At 45.6% G+C, this 5,666-nt stretch overlaps 1 long non-coding RNA gene across 3 annotated transcripts; it reads right to left on the bottom strand.

Moving 5' to 3' along the window:
• Positions 1-767: 767 nt before the first annotated feature.
• Positions 768-5,019, bottom strand: LOC134433536 (uncharacterized). 3 transcript variants are annotated; one of them, XR_010031603.1, is made up of 7 exons: positions 4,740-5,019; positions 4,146-4,210; positions 3,463-3,526; positions 2,698-2,773; positions 2,267-2,576; positions 1,809-1,926; positions 768-1,214 (listed from the first exon to the last, which is right to left on the bottom strand). It is a non-coding gene; the product is annotated as an uncharacterized LOC134433536 (long non-coding RNA). The 3 variants fall into 3 exon arrangements; XR_010031604.1 differs by having other exon boundaries at positions 768-1,148; XR_010031605.1 differs by having other exon boundaries at positions 2,317-2,576.
• Positions 5,020-5,666: the final 647 nt, after the last annotated feature.

Genomic DNA, 5,666 nt, shown 5'->3' with positions numbered 1-5,666 from the left:
TTTATGTAACGATTTTAAAAAATATTTTCATATTTATAATTTTCATATTTATATTTATAATTTATTCTATATTACATGAGAACACATCTGCTCCTGCACCCCAGTGGGGCTCCCTCTCCTGGGGACCTTGGGGTGCCCCAACGGCATCAGAGCCCAGAGTCTTCACCCTCTTCTCCTCTATTTAGAAACTACACTACAACTCTTTTCTGGAAACAAAGATATTACCTAAATCCTCTCCCCATGTCCCAGACAGATAGATATTCAGTTATTAGTTGGCTGGGCAGCAGTTTCTTAAATAGAATGATAAACAAGACGTGAACATTTTAGCTACAAGCAAATAGGCAAATCTGAACAAGGTACTGATGGCCAGCCACAGAAGTTATTTTGAAGCAATTTTTTAAACAATAAAATACTGATACCACAAAAATAAAGCAAAAAGCTAACTACTGGCTAAAAAAAAATTAACTTTTGACAGCAACAACATTCCAACCACACAGGTTTTTTCCCGATGTCATACTTTATAACTACCTCTCTTGGGAATTCTCATCATGTATCCCAAAAGGAATAAATACCTTAGAGCGTCCTAAAGCAAAAAGTAGCACACATGAGCTCCTCACACTCCCGGGAGGCCGGCACAGCGTGCACTGAGTCAGCAATGAATTCTGCTCAGTGAAGGTCTGCAAACAAAGGTTCAACTGATGAATTTAACTGATTTTAAAGGGAGGTTTTCTAAGCACTGAAGCACAACAAAGAACAAGCAACAACAATTCTTAAAAAAATCTGCAAGTTTTATTTAGCATATATGTGACTGATTTCCACGCTGTGGCTTCTCACTTTGATTTGTCTGTAGGTTCAGGAAGATGACAATGCACACTCTGCCCTCCCTGAGCCCCCCACAGCAGCTGAGCGCTGCTCTGTGTGCTCAGATCATCAGGAACTGGATTACACGTGCCCGGATGGACTGGAACTGCTCTGCTGCAGATTCAGGAGACGATGGCACAGAGGGGCTGGCCGAGGCGTCGTCCCAATTCCATTTCTGTGTGACGAGAAGCAGTTCGTTCCCAACAGCTGCAACAATCCCCAGCTCCCTTCCACGGTGAGTACCGATGGCACACAAATGGCAGCCCGAGGAAATCGTGTTCTGGGCTCTAAGTGGTTGGGACAGGGTCTGATTTGTTGTTTTGTACTTGTATGAAGATTAGTACAACAGGGCTCTGATGGATGACATGGCAACACAGAATTAAAAACTCCTCGATAGGATTACATCGACTTCTAGGAAAAGACAAAAGCTTAGGACCCTTCTGAAATCTACTTTTAATCCAAAGCACGGGGATTGTCAGCATGCTGCACCTTCCAGCTTTTCAAAGCAGCTTCCCTCTGAAGACCAGGAAACATTGATTTCTACAGAAACAACGGGCAACCCCCAGGCTAATCTCAGCACTACTGTTTAATAGGGGACCTGCCAGCATGCCAGTCCAGCTTCAAGTGTGCTTTACTTCAGTCTAACATCCCCACAAAATTCTTCTCACAACTTCCAACCCTGAAATCTTATCTTCCCCTAAAGCTTCTCTTCATTAGCAATTTCCAAGTAACATGGTATTTTTACAACATTCAAAAATGTCATGCTGGACTGTGCTAGAGAGTAATCTGCAAATATAAGCTTAGCAAAGTTTGAATTGACTTGTCCAGAGAAAAAAACTACAAGTGAACACCTACACCTGCCTACAAAGAGCTAACAAGCCCCTGGCAGCTGCCAGCATCAAAGCGCAGCGGATGTCTCTAATACAGGGTAAGGATAACAATATCACCTTCTGTTCTCTCCAGCTTCTTTTCCCTGCAGTCGTATTTTGCTTCTTATGATTTTTTTAGTCCCCGTATCTTCTTGGACAGCACCGAGCCCGACGACAAGGACACGAGAGTCTTTCCCTGCCGGGCGGAGAGAACCAGGAAAACAGTTAAAATAAGAACAGGGCAGTTTGAAATTCATACTTGCAACGAGAAGCAGCGCCTAACCAACAGAACAAAAGTAAACAAAGCATGACACCTCCCTGGGGACAGAAGACTCACAAACTCTCCAGGATTTACAATTCTAGCCACCAACCCCTTCAGGACAGCAGCCAAGTGTCCCCTGGGGTGGTGCTGCACCAAAGAACCATCTGAGAGGTTCCAAAGAGTGAAATGCACAGTATTTTGCAAAGACAAAAAATCTTGCAAAATAACAAAAATACAATAGATGTAAACTACAGGGCAAGAGTACAAGTGTTACCTTTGGCAGCTGGAACCATCCAGGTGAGCACCTGATAACTGGATCCTCACCAGAGTTTGAACCCTTCAGGACACAGAAGGGTTTTCCCCAGGAATTTCACAGACTGAGTTTTGACAGAAGCACGCTCGCCGGATCCTCAGAAACGTCGCCCATTCTCCAGGCGTCTGGAGAGAACTGCAAATGGCTCTCATGTAGTTGGAGCTGGTTCTGTAAGGTCTCAGGGTGAATTTCACCAGATGCAACCAAATTGGGCAACTCCCAGTGGGACAGAAGGAACCCAAAGCTTGGGTAAGCAGAGCTGCAGCAAATACTGAGGAAACAAACATAACAGCGTAAAAGATAATAAACCATCCTTTTTTTTCCCTTGCTTTTGTTTTTTTTTTTTCTTATTCAGATCAGCATAGCAATTAAAGAGAAGGTGAAAAACTCACCATTACTGAACATTTCATCACCTGTAAGCTGAGCATCCTTAGCATAGGGGACTCCAAAGTTAAAATTCACTGATTCCTGGGAAATGAAACCAAATATCGTATGGTAAATAATCAAACAGCAGACATAAAAATTTGTTTCCTCTAAGGACTTTCAGGTACGTATGTATCTTTGCATTACACATTAGAACATACACTTTATACCATCACCTAATACATAATAATTTACCTTTAAATTTTGATAGTATAGCATGAATTTTTAACTTAAACTGGTGATCTATTATTATTCAGTTGGTGCCTAAAGTTATTTCTGCTGTCACGTTCAAAAAAACATGAATTTTTTTTACTGGAATGAGCAATTGATTTCAAAGTCATCACAAGCCCACCAAAACACAAAGCTGGGTTCACTGGACGGGTCTGTGAGCTAGAAGTAGTTAGGCTTGTACTTCCCTCTTGTTCTTCCAGAACCAATAAATGCTGTCAACAAAACCAGGATCTTTAGCCCGCTGCTGTGAAAGATTCTACAAGGATGATGGTTTGATTTGTGTTTAGAAGTTTTGATTTGAAATGGCCAGTCCAATGGATAAAGACAGTTTAAGTAGTATTACATTACTATTGTTATTATTTCTATTATGATTTTTACTAGTACTACTACTATTATTATCACCTGCTACTGGAAGAAACAAACCAGTAGTACCTATACTTAATTACTTTTATTTCCAGAAAATAATAAAGAAAAAGAACCAAACCAAAAAAGTCACTTCCTACCTTTTATATCAAGGGATGAAAAATTTCTCTTGGGCTCTTCTCCAATTGATCAAGACTCATAGCACTGAAAGGCAAACAAAACAGTGCTTTATAGAAGGCCAGGTGCACGTTTCAAGGCTGAACCACCAACTGATTGCAGTGACAGCACTTACAACATGAATCGTTCCCAGAGCCTCTGTTCAATGGAATGTTCTGTGGAACTGCCATTTCTTTCCCAAAACACTAACTTCCAACACTTCCTAAACTTATCTTGTATTTTAAAACCACAGAAGTTAGTGAGACTCTGTGCGGAGGTCAGCTTTAAATTTATTTCCTTCTAAAGCACAGAGCTCTGTTCCATCACCCTTCCCTTCGGCTCTACACTGGATCATGGTGAGCATTTGAGGAGTGCTCAAGAACCAATTCGATTTCTCTCTTTTTCTAGTTCTCTCTACTCTTAAATAATGCAAGACAAGTCAAATGAAAAATGACAAGTTCAGCATCAAAGCCACACTTTTTCCCTTTGTCTGCTCAAGAACAGGCTCTAAATCCACTTCTTGCTGCCTTCAACGATTCAGACTTGCAAAACCATTTTGACATGTTTTACAGCTTTATCATAACCCACAGAACGCAAGCTCTGTATTACAGGAAAAGGTAATTCACAGGCCAATATCTAAAGAGACCACTTACTTGTAAATACATACCTTGATAGAGATCGCACTGAGAACGTTTCTGTGGGACTCTAAGGGAGACATATTTTCTGAGTATCCTGTAAACAAGAAAAGCTACGATATATTACAAGACATCCCCACTTTTTCTACATATTCAAATAGGATTTTTAATAAAAACAATTCAGTTAAAAAAGAAGGAAGAAAATCAAGGTAATTTTACTCAGCTATATTTACTCCTGATTTAGAGGGAAAAAAAAGTCACGGGTGCTGCAAAGAAAAAAAAAGTGAACCATAAACGCTTACAGTAGAATTTTAAAACAAGTGCTTGCATAAAAGAATCTTACGGAACGTGAAGTAGAACAAAAAGTGAAACCACTATCAGACCTGCCTATTTTCTCACCATTGTACAAGAAAATCCTAAAAGCATTATAAAGTCGCTGCCTAAAACCGGTCATGGGATGTAACCAAGAACAATTGAGGCATTTGCTAATCTAGACAGAAACCTTTTCTGGATGCAAGTGTCAGATCACAAGTTTTGTCTTTCAGAAGCTCGACAATGCTGGAAAGCATTTTCCCTGGGGCTCGGGAGGGCAGGGGCGGAAGGGGGAGTGACTTTGCAGCTCGCACCTGTGCCATCCGAAGCATACAGCCCGCCCGCTCCCTGCGCTGGGCATTCTCCCGGCCATCTCTGGCTTTACCGCTCAGCGCCGCTCCATCCGCTGTCACGGCACAAAGAGCCACGAGCACTAACGCAGGCAGCAACCCCGTCATGCCGGCGATACCGCAGCGCTCCCTGCTCGCAGCGCCCAACACGCGGCGGAGCCGCCTCCGCCCGCAGCACCGGCAGCAGCCCGAGGGAGACGGCTGCAGCTCGGGGGCTCCTCCGGCGCCTCCGCCAGCCCGAGGGCGGCCGCCCCACCGGGACCGCGGCAGCGCCCGGCGCCGCTCGCCCGGGGCGGCTCCCGCAGCTCCCGGCCCGCGGCAGCAAAGCACCGCCTCGCCCTCCGCCATCGGCGGGCGGCAGCGCCCCCGCCCCCGGCACCGCTGAGTGCGGCCGAGGAACCGGGCGGACGCTCCTTCCGCGCTGCTCAGCTCCGGGCGGGCGGCCAGACGGAGGCTGCGCCCCTCCAGCGTCGCTGTCCCGCGCGGGAGAGGCGCCGGCAGCTGCGCGCGCACAGCCCCGCGCGGCCGCCTGGCACGCCAGCCACTCATGTGCCGCGTCAGCCGTTGCGTCACACGCCGCGCCAGCAGCATGGCCTGCCGGGAGTTGTAGTCTCGGGCTGACAGCCACCGCTCCGTCCCCCGCCACCGGGAGCTGCAGTCCCTCCTGGGCATCAAACAGGTCCTTCGCCCCAGGGCTGGGAAGGACCTGAGGCAGCACCGCTCCTCTCCAATGCCCTCTCTTTTTCCCTCCAACTCTTTTTACTTTTTTCACTCTGTTTTTCACCACTTCCCTTCCCCTTCCCTTCCCCTTTCCTTTCCTTCCCCTTTCCTTTCCTTTCCTTTCCTTTCCTTTCCCTTTCCCTTTCCCTTTCCCTTTCCCTTTCCCTTTCC

Source organism: Melospiza melodia, unplaced genomic scaffold (genome assembly GCF_035770615.1).
Source record: "Melospiza melodia melodia isolate bMelMel2 unplaced genomic scaffold, bMelMel2.pri scaffold_195, whole genome shotgun sequence".
NCBI classification, from domain to species: Eukaryota; Metazoa; Chordata; class Aves; order Passeriformes; family Passerellidae; genus Melospiza; species Melospiza melodia.
Note: the sequence above shows the minus strand (reverse complement) of the source record. Positions and strands in the feature narration are given on the sequence as shown.